Source organism: Oryx dammah, unplaced genomic scaffold, assembly GCF_014754425.2.
Source record: "Oryx dammah isolate SB20612 unplaced genomic scaffold, SCBI_Odam_1.1 HiC_scaffold_11, whole genome shotgun sequence".
In the NCBI taxonomy this organism is placed as follows: Eukaryota; Metazoa; Chordata; class Mammalia; order Artiodactyla; family Bovidae; genus Oryx; species Oryx dammah.
The window spans coordinates 10,549,805-10,563,980 of record NW_024070195.1 but is presented as its reverse complement, the minus strand read 5'-3'; the positions used below and the strand labels follow the sequence as shown (position 1 = coordinate 10,563,980).

At 47.9% G+C, this 14,176-nt stretch overlaps 1 protein-coding gene across 6 annotated transcripts in view; it reads right to left on the bottom strand.

Annotated features, from left to right (window-relative positions):
• JARID2 (jumonji and AT-rich interaction domain containing 2) overlaps window positions 1–14,176 on the bottom strand; it is a 230,436-nt gene that overhangs the window by 62,676 nt on the left and 153,584 nt on the right. The window lies entirely within an intron of this gene.

Sequence of the window (14,176 nt, the reverse complement as noted above, 5' to 3'; positions counted from 1 at the left end):
CTCCATGCAGAAATAAACGTCCCAGGTTCCCAGGGGCCCTTGCTTCCTCCAGCTGGAATGTTCTTCCCTTTTATCTCACCAGGGCTGGCTTCTTCCCATAATCCAGCGAGGGGAACATTCCCGTCTGCTGCGTTTTACCAAGTCACGTTTCCCACGTCTCTGTTCAAAAGTCACCTCCTCAGAGAGACTGAGCCACTCTCAAATGCCGTGCCCCTCACGGCCAATCGCTCATCCCTCTGCTCTTCGAGGGCCTACAGAGCAGGCTTGCCTACAGTCGCCCCCTTATGGCCTTTTCTGCACGTATGGGATGCTGTGTGTTGAGGGCAAGCTTTCCGAAGGTGCTGAGAGGGAGGGGAGGAACACCGCTCGGCTCAACTCATCATTCATTCTCCAGGAATTACACTCATTTCTGATCAGAGCATCAGACTGCAGGGCAGTCCAGAGGGGCGGGGAGATAGCCGGATGGATGTGAAACAAACCCAAGAGCTACAGGAGACGCCTGTGGTGCTGCCCTCAGTAAAGTTATCGGCCATCCCAGGATACAGCTACCAAAGTGAAAGTCACTCAGTCCTGTCCGACTATTTGCGACCCCATGGACTATACAGTCCATGGAATTCTCCAGGTCAGAATACTGGAGTGGGTAGCCTTTCCCTTTTCCAGAAGATCTTCCCAACGCAGGGATCGAACCCAGGTCTCCCGCGCGGATTCTCTACCAACTGAGCTATCAGGGAAGCCATGAAAGTCCACTGGAATTCAGTCTCGCTATTCCAGTTTCTTAAGGATCTGCTGGAGCACAGTTAGATCACAACCACTGCCACTGCTTACGAAGAACTTACGCAGCAACTTGCCCATTAGGGGCATCGTCTACAAAAGCAGATGAAGACCAGGTCCTGTCTGTCAACTTGTGCCTGCGTTACAAGGTGCCATCCTGCCCCAAGGTGTGCCGCTGCACTCCACGCATCCACACAAAGCACAGCTGGCCTCAGGCCACAATTTGCTGGCCCAGGCACAAGGCCCTGCCACATACCCCTGCACACGGGACCACCACTACTCAGAGGCTGTGTGTACTTTTTGATGAGCTGTGGGAGGGAGTAGAGGGTCCATCTTCTTTCTCTTTTCTCTTCCATGCCCCAAGAGACACAGAAGAATCCTTCTCTGATGTGGGATTAGTTGGCATGGGGGTCAAAGCCCAAAATATGTTTTGCTTGGTCACTTAAGATAAACTGACCCAAATAAATCAACAAATAGATTTCATACTTAGGTGAAAAAAAGTAGAGCACCTTTATGGGAATAAAGCAGCAGACCAAAATAAACACTATCATTATTTGCAAAGTTCACAAATAAACTGCAAGGCGAAGCTTATAAAGAAAACCCACTGATAGCTGCCAAAGTCCTAGGCCAAACATTGTTTTGTTTTGTAACACTCTGCCGGTGTCTCCTGCCCCTCCCAAATCCTGCACTGAGAAGGTTCCAGGGCAGCCTGCCATCAGTGGCCCCTGGGAGGGGGGTGGGGGAAGGAATGGGGACGCATCGTCTCCAAGTCTCCTCTGGGGTTATCCGCAGCATAGAGTTAACCAGCTTACTGCTATCTGCACTCAATCTCTAGGGCAGCCCTAAATATGGCACAACAGCAATTTCTAGGTTAATTAAATTCCATTTCTGTCCAGGATTTCTGATGGTTTACATACCCAAGGAGGATGCGGGTATGCGCACAACTCAGCTGGACAAGGCAGAGAGCAGCGGGGACTAGGTCTAGAGCAATGCCCAGCCGGCCCGCACGGAGGGCCATGTATGCCAAAGACTGTCGTATTAACTTAATTTTCCAATATTAAAAATGTAAGCTGGTAAATCCAATTATTTAGATTACATCCCAATTCTAAACAAAGAGCCAGGCCTGGGTGGGAGGGGAGGCTGCGCGTTCATTCAAAAAAGATACCATGCTATGTCTGGCAAATGCGGAGTGACCAGCATAGCCAGGCTCTTTGTGGCAGTGTGGGAGCTGGTCCTGAAGCCTTGCCAACTTGCTGAAAGGCCTATTCAAAAAAAAAAATTCCCGTGTTTCTATCCCCAAAATAAGTACCCACTCTATTCTACCCCCAGACACACACACACACCCACACACACCCCCACACAGACCTGGCAGCCAGTCAAAGAAACAAGGGTGGGTGTGTCTGGCCGAGTGTGTATGTGTGGTGGAGACTGTGGGGGGTCGGGCAGGGTATATCCCCTTGCCCAGGGCAGGCTGCCCACCAAATTCAAATGCGAATGCAGTTGTGGGCACACCACACAGGATGGCTGTAAACATCCTGTATAGTAAAGAGAAAATAAACACATCCTCAAGTGAACCCAGAGGCTAGCACAGACCAAGTCAGAGAAAACTCGGAGACAAAAAGCCCCGGCTCCATCCCCCTGCGCTCACGTCCCCCGCCCCACACTTACAATGGGGGCTTGTCTCACCAACGGGGGTATGCTCTGTCTTAGCTACCAAAAAGGGAGAAAGGGAGGTCAGGAGTTCCCAGAGAAGGTTTGCTACCTGGAATGCCTGCTTTCTGGTACTTCTGGAGATCGTGTTTTACTGGTTTCAGGGGCCCTGCTTCACACAGAAACAGATGAAATCGTTTGTTTACACTAAAAACCGCAGGATGTTAAATATTTGCAGCACTTGTCTCAATTAAATTACACAAGCGGCTATTTAGAGTAAAAATTTGCTATGAACCTGATTTACCTAAAGAAACTTGTTTTTGGTTGAATCTCCTTCGAGATGAATCTTTAAAAGGTCTGCTTGGTCAGAGTGGTCGAAGAGAAAGAACTGTGGTATCAGAAAACCTGAGCTGCTTTGGTTCAGGTGAACTTATGACCTTAGGCAAAATAAGCCTCTATTTCCTTGCTGGGGAAAGCGGGGCAGCGGAGGGGAGGACAGACCTCGTAGGAAAAGGAGCCAACTAAGGGTCTTTCTAGCTCCAGTCTCCTCTGACCTCACCTCTCAAACGTGAATATAGTAATTCCTGTAATAAATCCTCTTGCATCTATGATTTCATAATCCTAGGTGACAAGTTCTGGTCTTCTGCCTGTGCCAAGTGGGAAACACAAACCTACATTTCCAAAAATGCCTGTGCTGCTAAAGACTGTTAGCACCTACTTCCTAACTAGGTTGTCAGGCAAAACAGCAAACACGGCAACTTTCAGATCTTGAGATGTATATACTGGCTTGCACTTTAGAAAGGAGTATAAAATTTTAGATATAGATGTTCACCCCACTCCCCACCCGGGAAAAAAAGATGGCACAATGCCAAAAGTTGTTCCATAGTTCCCTTAAACGAGTAACAACAATACTATCTACACTCTGCTTTCCTAAGACCCAGTCCTCTCAATTAGGAGTAAATCACTCATTCAGGAAAACACATGAACTTCCTTCAGAACCCTGAGACACCCTCAGGAAGGCTAACCTAACTACTCATGAATGTATTCATCACCTCCACCCAAAGGCCAGACCAAGGAGAAGGTATGCACTGCAAACCCAAACCACTGCCACGCAGGCGGACACTCCAGATGCTCACAAACACTGCACCCTCTCAAAAAGCAGGCATCAGCAAGAAAAGTGAGCCTCCGTTCTCTTTAGTTCAGGGGGAAAGGGTCAGAGGAGAGAAAGGAGAATAAATAATTACAAGATACAGCGTCTTCCTAAGCAAAACATTACTTGGGCACATGAATCTCAGGCTGGGAGCCCACACAGATGGTATGAAAAGTAATATGCAGGCCCACATTTGATCCCATTAATAAAATGATGCAATTACGGGTTTGGGGTTTTTTTTTTAAAGTCTGATGCGGCATCCTCAAATGTCAAAGAACCAAGGCTGCCTGGAAATCCTAACTGTCATGATCAAGAAAATATTTGACACTGACTTCTTTTGTGCTCTCGAAAGCAACCATGTCAAATTTGAGAGGGATCAACATTAATCAACAATTAAAGCGGCAACGAAGACCTTTTGTTCTGTCAGTCACAAATGTCACACGTGTTACACTTTACCACCAATGGAAAGCCACGGGTTTCACCACCCTCAGGCGGTGGTACCCTCGCCTTCTCAGGGACCTGACTCCTAACCCGGGATGCAGGCACTGCAAACGCTCTTCTCCACAGTCTGTCCCATTCAGGGAAGTCTTGAGCAAAAACTGTATCTTTACAGCAAAAGTAAGAAAAGGATAAACACTAGTCAGAAGACCAACACAAAGATGTTAAAAGTCTTAATCCAGCCAGGATCTGGCCAAAAAAATTCCTAATACAGTACTGTATTACATTTACAGGGTGCAAATGAATTACCTGAAGGATGGTCAGTTGTAAAAGCCTCAACAAGCCAACTGAAACGCAGATCTGCCTTTCTATTCTCTTTCAAGGTGGGATTGCCAACCGTTTTTAAAAGTACTATTTCAACAACAACAAAAAAAAAAACCCAACAGTTTTAGGTTACTCAATACCCAGCTGCAAACGACCAGAACACTCCTCGGGTCCCGGCAGAGACGACAGCTGGGAAGGGGAGGAATCGTGTTTTACTTCTTCTTTGAAAGAGAAAGCAAAAATACCCTCAGAAATTCATCCTGCAATGCTACACAGTGCATTCATTAAACAACAGAATCCAGTGGATTCCTAGCACTGTAACTGGGAAGTCAATCCCGAGGAAATCTCCCACAAGAAAGATTCTCCATGGAGCTGCAAAGGGGGTGAGACTAGAAACTCCATCAGCACAGAATAAACCAGAGCACAAAAGCAGTGCTCAGAGCTCTAACCAGTCCCCGAAAGCACGGAGAAGGCTTCCTTCAGCTTCACACATCCTCTGCCTCTTGGACAGGGATCTGCTTTATTTAAAGGATGGCAAATAGAAACGGATTGTAGACAACTTCCCCGCCCGCTGGAAATCCCATGCAGCAACCACATGCACCAACAGATGGCAGTAGAGAGTCTTCAGACACCAGGTCTGGGCTCAACTCTGAAAAGGGAATTTGGACTTTCGCAGATTTATGACAAGCCTGGCATTAACCAATGTTTAGTACCTGCACTAATAACAGCAGGCTAAAAAACCAGCCACTGTTTATAGAAAGTAAGAGAACAATGTTAGCAATACCCTTTCATCCAACAACTCAATTACAACTCAAGCTCCCTGCTTGTATATAGAAAATACATAGCAACTCACAATCCAACATTTTATATACTGAAAATACACCTAGGGCTAAAGTCCAGGGGACTGTTTTCTGAAATACGTTCCTTGCTTTAAAAGTGATTTTTACTACTCAGAAAAATAAGAAAAGGCAAAACTAAAGTAATGTATTGTGGTTCTCACAGGTTCTGGGGTTCTGACAGAAATTTATTTAGCAGGCTAAAACACAGTCACGCGTAATTTTCCAAATACGGGCGTCACTTATGCTTTCGCCACCCAGAGTGCCGAGCAGAGTTTGTTCCGTGAGGAAGCGACGCACTATAACCCACACACTCTCCTTCTGAATGTCTGTAAGAGAAGTCCTGGATTTATGACAGCAGCCTAAATGTAGGAAACACGACCATAATGAAAGAATCTGTTAGCACTAACGAACGCAAGAGCCATTACCCTCCCCACTCCCACCCCCACCCCGGCCCGGCGCTGGTGGTTTGTGACCCTGGAATGAGAAACGGGAGCTGACAGCATCCCAGACTCGGCCCAGGCTCAGAGTCTAAGGGACACGCAGACACAACAGTGGCCCAGAGGCTTAAACAACCACCCAGGAAACTGTATCAACTCAAAGGCACAGAGATGGAGCCATGGCACAGAACTCACTTTCCCTTCTAACAAGGCTTAGAATACCCTGAACACACGCTGAATTTCTCCCAACGTTCAGGGCCCCACGACAGGTCAGGAAGCAGCACTTCCCACCGGCACTGCTGTATCAAACCAGACGAGTGACCTCTCAAGCCAGACAGGCCAGGGGAATGGAGGCCGTCTCACACCTTCCGACCCAGATACAAGCCTCTCTCATCCACACTCCTAAGAGCCCCCTGGGGGAGGGCCTAAGACCGACTCTGCAGGATAGAAGCCCACTGGCTCTACACCTGAAATCAGGGGGTGCTAGGTGGTAAGGGTCACGTCTGTGGGTGGCGGCAGGTGACAAGCACTCCAATGTCTGCAGGACACACAGGCCCACCATAAATGTGTGTGGCTCACACGTACTCTCACAGGAGTCTAGCGACAGTGTCAGCTGACTAGACCGCACTTCCATCACAAAATTTCTCCAAGAGGGGAAAAGTCGGTCTGACAAGGAGCCTTGTCATCAACTATGTCATCTTATATCCATTTAACAAACACAACCTGCTGTTAATAAGATGAATGACTAATCATGCCTTTTCAAAGATGTTACATTTTTATGTGCTGAGATGCTATAAAAAGCAGCTCAGAGGGCTTTCAAAGGATTTGAGCAAAGCCAGCAGCAGAAACCCCAAGAGGCGAGATTGGGGGTACACAGAAATCCAAACAAGCCCTTTCCTTCACCGGGTGCAGTCGATGACTAGTTATCCCCTTTCCATCTGGGACATTCAAATACCCTGACAAATTCTGATTCCCACTGAGCTCCAGGAAACAACCAGAGGAAAGTCCAACCCCTTAGGAAGGCCTCAAGATAAACCCCCAAGTTGTATGCATCATCACTTCAGCAACTCCAAAGGAGTGAAAGACTTCCAGTTTAATTAAGCCCTTCATTAATCCTTCCTGCTCGAGCCCATTTTCCCATCTGTAAACAGGAAACAATGAAGCCGCAGGGCAGCTGCCTGCAGTGCGGCTCATCTCCTCCAAGGCAGGCCGCAGGTACGCCTGCTTGCTGTCCCAGGCGCTGTCACAAGGCCTCCACGAAGCCAAGTTCCACTCACTTTCTCCATGTGGTGTTACAAAAGAGAAGGGTAGTGAACAGAAAGGAGAGAGAGGAGGGAAAGAAATGGAGAGAATCCAAAGTTTCTACGTGATCCTAGTTAATTGTGAAAATTGAGGGTGGAGGGTATGCTTGAGTAGAGATAATTTAACAGATAGAAACCAGAAACCGCCAATAGTAAATAAAAGGAACTGTCAACAACATTTATGAGCTACAACTTGAAAAAGTGACTAACCCTTGAGACTGTCTTCTTTAACCCCCAACTCAAACCCAGCTTCCACGGGGTCCTGCCACACCAGCAAGATCAGCGTCTGTGATGCTTCCCTTCAGTGGGTCTGCCGTCTTCCTGCGCTCTCTCCCACTCCACTGCGCAGCCAGGAGTCGAGTAAACCTCTGCAACTGACTGATGAAACGCTTGGCCAAGGGAACTTCCTTTCTGCTGCTTCTCACTGGCCACATCACCACCACGGGTGAGCCACCTCTGGAGAGGAGGAGGGTCTCAAGGCTCGGTTTAAGGGCACCCTTGCTGGCTCAGTGGAAGACCCCACCTGCCAATGCAGGAGACGCAAGGTCGGTCCTGGGGTTCGGAAGGTCCACTGTAGAAGGGCACAGCCACCCACCCCAGTATTCTTGCCTGGAGAATCCCATGGACAGAGGAGCCTGGCGGGCTCCATGAGGTTGCAAAGAGTTGAACACAACTGAGTGACTGAGCACACACTAGGCACAGTTTAAGGGAGGGTGCTATGGGGATGACAGGAAGGAGGGGGTAGAGAAGAGAAAAACTGTCACATTTTCCCAAATGGTCAGAACACGTGATGTGCCAAGCCATCATGGAAACCAACGACATCCTTCCCGTCTCTGCAACCAGATGATTAACTCAAAGAAACAGAAGCTACTGAAGTGCAAGCACCTCCCCCCATCCCACCCCCATAGCTGGCTTTAGCAAAATGCCAAGGATGTGAGCTGGACGGACCTGAATCCTATTCATAAAGATGCGGGTGGCAGGCCGTGGGGGCCAGGAGGTGCAGAGCTAATCACTTCAGAAGGAGTCTCTCTAGTTCCACCAGCCTAAACATGCTCTTTGATCAAAGAGCCATCGGTCTTCCACTGTGTCAATACAATGCCAAACACAACCCTCCCAGCCATCCATCAGCCCTGGGAAGGGCTGCAAGGCCCCACCTCCACCAATCTGTAAATGAGCCTGTAGAAGAACATTTCTAGCCTCTCCCCTCCGACTCCAAAATACCCTCAGAGACCAGTGATAACAACCTCACAAAGACGGCCAGCAGCTGACCCTGGGAACCCACTGGGTTGCAGAAAGATGGTCAATTCACTTCCCCAGTTTAGTCCCTATCTGTGCTCCTCCCCAGGTTTATCTTTGTCTATTTCACACAATTCCAGATATCCCAGATTTTATCCAGTGCTTTCTGAAATGGGTTAGTTCATCTGAGATGCAGAGTACAGCAATCTAACTTCACAGGGGTTGTTGCTGTTCACTCAGTCACGCCTGACCTCTATGACCCCATGGACTGCAGCATCCCAGGCTTCTTCTGGTGAGTGATTGGTTCAGCACGCCCTGTTCTTCAGCATCTCCCAGAGTTTGCTCAAACTCACATCCACTGGAGAAGGAAATGGCAACCCACTCCAGTGTTCTTGCCTGGAGAATCCCAGGGACGGTGGAGCCTGATGGGCTGCCGTCTATGGGGTCGCACAGAGTCGGACACGACTGAATCGACTTAGCAGCAGCAGCAGGAATAATTTAGGAGAAGGCAGTGGCACCCCATTCCAGTACTCTTGCCTGGAAAATCCCATGGACGGAGGAGCCTGGTGGGCTGCAGTCCATGGGGTCGCTAAGAGTCGAACACGACTGAGCAACTTCACTTTCACTTTTCACTTTCATGCATTGGAGAAGGAAATGGCAACCCATTCCAGTGTTTTTGCCTGGAGAATCCCAGGGACGGGAGAGCCTGGTGGCTACTGTCTCTGGGGTCGCACAGAGTCGAACATGACTGAAGCAACTTAGCAGTAGCAGCACGTCCACTGGGTTGGTGATGCCATCCAACCATCTCATCCTCTATCACCCCCTTCTCCTACTGCCCTCTATCTTTCCCAGCATCAGGGTCTTTCCACAGGGGTTCCCCTCACAAATTATTGTTTTCTTTTTTCATGTTACACAAGTTTAAACACAGAAACTGTTACATGAAGTAGTTCTACAGGTAGAAACAGAATGCACTGTTGGCGCTGTTGATGCCACCAGGTAAGTCAGACCTCCGTGTTCTAGATTCCCAGGGAACTGGCCAACGCCTTGCCGTCCACGTCTGCCTTTGAAGTGTAGGCCTCTGGAGCAGGACAACTGACCACAGGGCCTGGGCCACACCAGACAGCCGGCCCCACAGTCACTTCCCTCCAGGACAGAAACAGGTTCGGGAACCACTCGCTCACCAGAAGACAACTTTCCAGGAAGAAAGGTACAGTTTATTCCTTCCTGACCTCCCTGCTCCAAGCAAACAACTACAAAGACAACCTCACACCCCTGGGCTTCTGGGCTGATTAGCTCCACAATCAAACAATAAAACCAGCAGGTTAGAGAGCAGAGGTGTGGGGAGCAGCCAGGTTCCCATGGGCCCGAGAGCTGAGTGGGGGCCCTTTAGAGCCCCCCACAGCCCCAGATAGATAGGGAAAAGGTGACACTTTATGTTTTGGGGCTCCAAAATCACTGCAGATGGTAACTGCAGCCACGAAATTAAAAGACACTTGATCCTTGGAAGGGAAGTTATGACCAACCTAGACAGCATATTAAAAAGCAGACATTACTTTGCCAACAAAGGTCCATCTAGTCAAGAGCTATGGTTTTTGCAGTAGTCATGTATGGATGTGAGAGTTGGACCATAAAACATGCTGAGTGCCGAATAATTGATGCTTTTGAACTGTGGAGTTGGAGAAGACTCTTGAGAGTTCTTTGGACCACAAGGGGATCCAACCAGTCCATCATAAAGGAAATCAGTCCCGAATGTTCATTGGAAGGACTGATGCTGAAGCTGAAACTCCAATACTTTGGCCACCTGATGTGAAGAGCTGACTCACTGGAAAAGACCCTGATGCTGGGAAAGATTGAGGGCAGAAGGGAATGAGAGAGGATGAGATAGTTGGATGGCATCATCGACTCAATGGACATGAGTTTGAGTAGGCTCCAGGAGTTGCTGATGGACAGGGAGGCCTGGCATGCTGTGATTCATAGGGTCGCAAAGAGTCAGACACGACTGAGCGACTGAAGTGAACTGAACAGTCCCGAAGCCTGAAGGCAGACCTTTGTGGAACTTACAGAAAGAAACAGATACAGCAGGTGAAGACTCTTAGCCCTCCGCCCTCCAGACTCTCATCCTTCCTGGAACCTAACTCATTTTAAGTGACTGTGAAAACAAAGTACAAATACTTGACAGGGAAAAACTGTCCTGAGAAAGACACTTTGTGGCAAGGTTGGGGAGAAAAGAGATCCCTGGCACACTGCCACTGGGAGAGTGGATTGGTGCAGCTAACTCTGCAAAACACCACAGAGGTTTCTCAAAAAAGGAACAGAGCTACTAGGTGATCGAGCACGTCCATGTGTGGGTGTTTGCCCAAAGGAAATGAAGTCGCTCTCGCAAAGATGCCTGTGATCCCATATCCACTGCAGCATTATGTACAAGACGAATGGATAAAGAACACATGTGCGACCCGTGTACTGGAATATGATTCAGCCATAAAAAAGGAAGCTCTGCCATTTGTGACAACATGGATGGTCGCCCAGGGTATCACACTAAATCAGAGAGAGAAAGAGAAACACTGTGTGATCCTTCCACATGGAATCTAAAAAACCAAACTCAGAGAAACAAGAGTAGATTGGCGAGTGTGTGTGTGTGTCCAAGGTAAAAACTTCCAGTTATAAGATGAGTAAGCTCTGGTGATCGAATGTGCACCATGGTGACTATAGTTAATATTATATCATATACTTGAAAGATTAAAAAATAAAAGTGCATTAAAAAATGAAAGTGCATGAGGCAACGAATTCACTAACTAACCTTACTGTGGTAATCATTCCATAATATATACACACACCAAATCAGGCCGTACACCTTGCACTCTGCACAAGGTTATATGTCAATTACATCTCAATAAAGTTGGGGGATGGGGGTGGGGAGAGAGAGACAAGACAGGACCCAATGACTAACATTCAAATGTAACCTAACATCCCAGAAATTTAAAATAAACTAGCCAGAATGAAAGATTTAACTTGGTATTAAATCAAACATTTTTCTATTAAACCCAAATCTATTCATGGAGCAGAAAGAAAAAATTTAAGACAGACCACAAAACGTCAAAGAAATATCCCAGATACAGAAAGCTGAGGAACCGTATTCTATTGTTGACCGTCCATCTTCTCATGGCCCCCAGAGAGATGAGGAAACAGTGGTTCAAGACAAGTATTTGGTGACCTGAGCAGGATTAAGCCACTACTGAATACTCTTAGAGAAGGCACAATAACATTCTGTCAAAATACTTGAATTAACAGCCCATGGAATGCACATAATGGAATTTTGAGGCACTTGGATAAATGAATGGGTTCATTGCCTGTTGAGGGGCAGGGAGCAGGAAGGAGCCTCTGTTGTCATGGTGACTGTAAACCAATGCATTCCTTCCCACACTTGCCAGTGGTTAGAATAAACACAGATGAGAGCTGACCCGATTCGCCCTCGCAAGAGTTCCGAGACATTCCCTCTCCCCAGTCACCTCCTCTGGGGAACTGCTCCACCCCACTCTCGGTGCACACTTGCTTGCAGGCACCGCCGCTCCCAAAAAGAAGCCCGCGAGCCGAAAACACAACAATATCATTTTAGAAGATAAAGCCACTGAGAAAATGGAAATGAGAACATCAGGATATAGCACTGCCGTTCACGGCAAACGTGACTAGAAGCATGGATTCTGTGCTCCAAGGGACAGCGACAGGGTTAGTGTCATCTCTCCTCCTCTGATCTAAAACACAACATGTTTTCTAAAGACACAGAAACTGCTGGGCACACAGTGAACGGTGGAGACAGACTTATGGAGGTGTGTGTCTGTTTTACGGGCAGATTCCCCCGCTGGGTATAAATTAAATTAAATCCTGTGCAAGCTGGAACGTGTGGAATCAGGGCGAGAACGAGAGGTGCGCTGGCACCTCCGTGTGTACATATTCTCACCCCCACGGCACCGCTGTTGTGCACACACACATTCACACACAGGCCCTGCAAGGGCTGCAGGGAAAAGGCTTGGTTGAATCATGAGAACAGGGATGGGACGGATATCGCACTGTCTGCCTGGCAGCCAGACGCCACACGTGAATACCAAGTAGGAAACAAAAGAAGAAATCAGCTGCATGAACACAGGTGTGGTGGCAGTTTTGGGGCTCAGTCATGTCCAACTCTTTGCGACCCCATGGCCTTTGAAGCCCGCGAGGCTCCTCTGTCTGTGGGATCTTCCAGGCAAGAATACTGGAGTGGGTTGCCGTTTCCTCCTCCAGGGGATCTTCCTGGCCCAGGGATCAAACCTGGATCTCCCACAATATGGGCAGATTCTTTACCATCTAAGCCACCAGGGAAGCCCATTGTCCACTTTGGTGAGTGTTTTGGTAGCAGGGAAGCACTTCCACTCAGTATGCCCTCAGGTAGGTCACACATACCGCTAAGAAACAACTACCTAAAATCAAACTGCACCAGAAAAAGAAAAAAAAAAAAAAAAAAGAGGTGGGGGTGGGGAAGAGGTAGCATGCAGCCAGCGACCTGTCTATAAATAATTTCAAATAAACCGCAAGGGAAGGAACGACATCACGGTTCTGTTTCTGCACAAGGCAGATGAACAAACTGAGAAAGGAACTGTCTGGAGACATATCAAGACAAAGACCTCAAAAGCCGTCATCTCAAGCAGGCATGGCAAGAGCGGCTAAGGCCCCAGCTTTTTCTATAAAGGGAAAAAGAGGGCAGAAAGACAAATTCGGACCACGCTGCACCCACGGGGCTGAGTAAAGGTTTGTTCAAAGGCGAACCCAAAGCAGAAAGCAACAAGATGATCACAGCTCACCAAAGGAAAAGAAAAATCCGATTCACTGAAATACACAGACTATCAAGTGGCGACCAGGGGAGAATACGGCTGAGAGATCAAGACTTTTGGGAGCAAAGGCTGAATTTACCTAATGATAGCTAGAGGCTCCCAGATTTCTGAATCGTGGGCATCACCTCTGGCCTTTCACACAGTGACTCCACAGAGAACAGTTATTTAGTATTTGGTGAAGAACAGTAATATGCCCAGAGCTTTAAACCATGGAAAGCACTTAGTCCAGTGGCTATCGGACTGATCCACCGGCCAGCAGCAGGAGAATTGCCTGCAAACTCATTAGAAATGCAAAACCTCAGACCCATGGAATCAGAAACTGGTGGGGGAGGAGGGAGACACTCCACAAGCTGTGTTTCAACAAGTCCTGTAGGTGGTTCCCTACACACTCAGGTGGGTTAGAGCCAGCCCTGTAAGGTACTGTGGTCACCACTGATCAGACAATCAAAGGGAAGCGCAGAAACTTTAGGTGGCTGTCAACATCAACAGTATCAAGTATCTCCATTATTCCTATACTTCGGCTCTCTCCACTGCACCATGCTACAGGGGAATCCTGTCGGTAGTGCTGGACACGGAGGCCCGTTTAAATGGTGAGGCAACTGGCATCGAAGATCTACTTCCTATTTTAAATGAACAAGACCAGATTGAGCCCAAAGTGATTTTAATTCTGGATTGTCTTCTCACTCTTTGATAAACTCTACATTCAAAGGTGGCACCATAAATGGGCACTGCTCCCAGCGGGGCTGGCCTGCCTACTTAGCCAGGCGTGCCTGAGAACAGGCATCTGACTGCTTTTATTTGCTAAGAGAAGTGTGTCCCTTCCCTCTGGCATGTGTGGCTACTGGCTCAAGGGGCTTTCAACAAAAGCAGTTTCTAGGTTCCTAGATTAAGGATCAACAATGGAGACAGAACCTCTCTGGGAAACCCGTGGGTGTCACTCTCCAGACTGACATCTCTAAGTCCCTTCATTTCTCACGTTGCTTCAGTGAAAAAGAAAATTATACTGGCCATTTTCAATACCTCCTTTGTGTACAAATTTCATTGTTTTAAGTATTAGTTTTAAAGAATCTGTGTGGGCAAACACAGTAGAGTGATGAACATGGGCAAGATCAAGTATCTATCCTAAACTGCCAATATACTGGTGTGTCTTGTCCATCTGAGCGGGCTT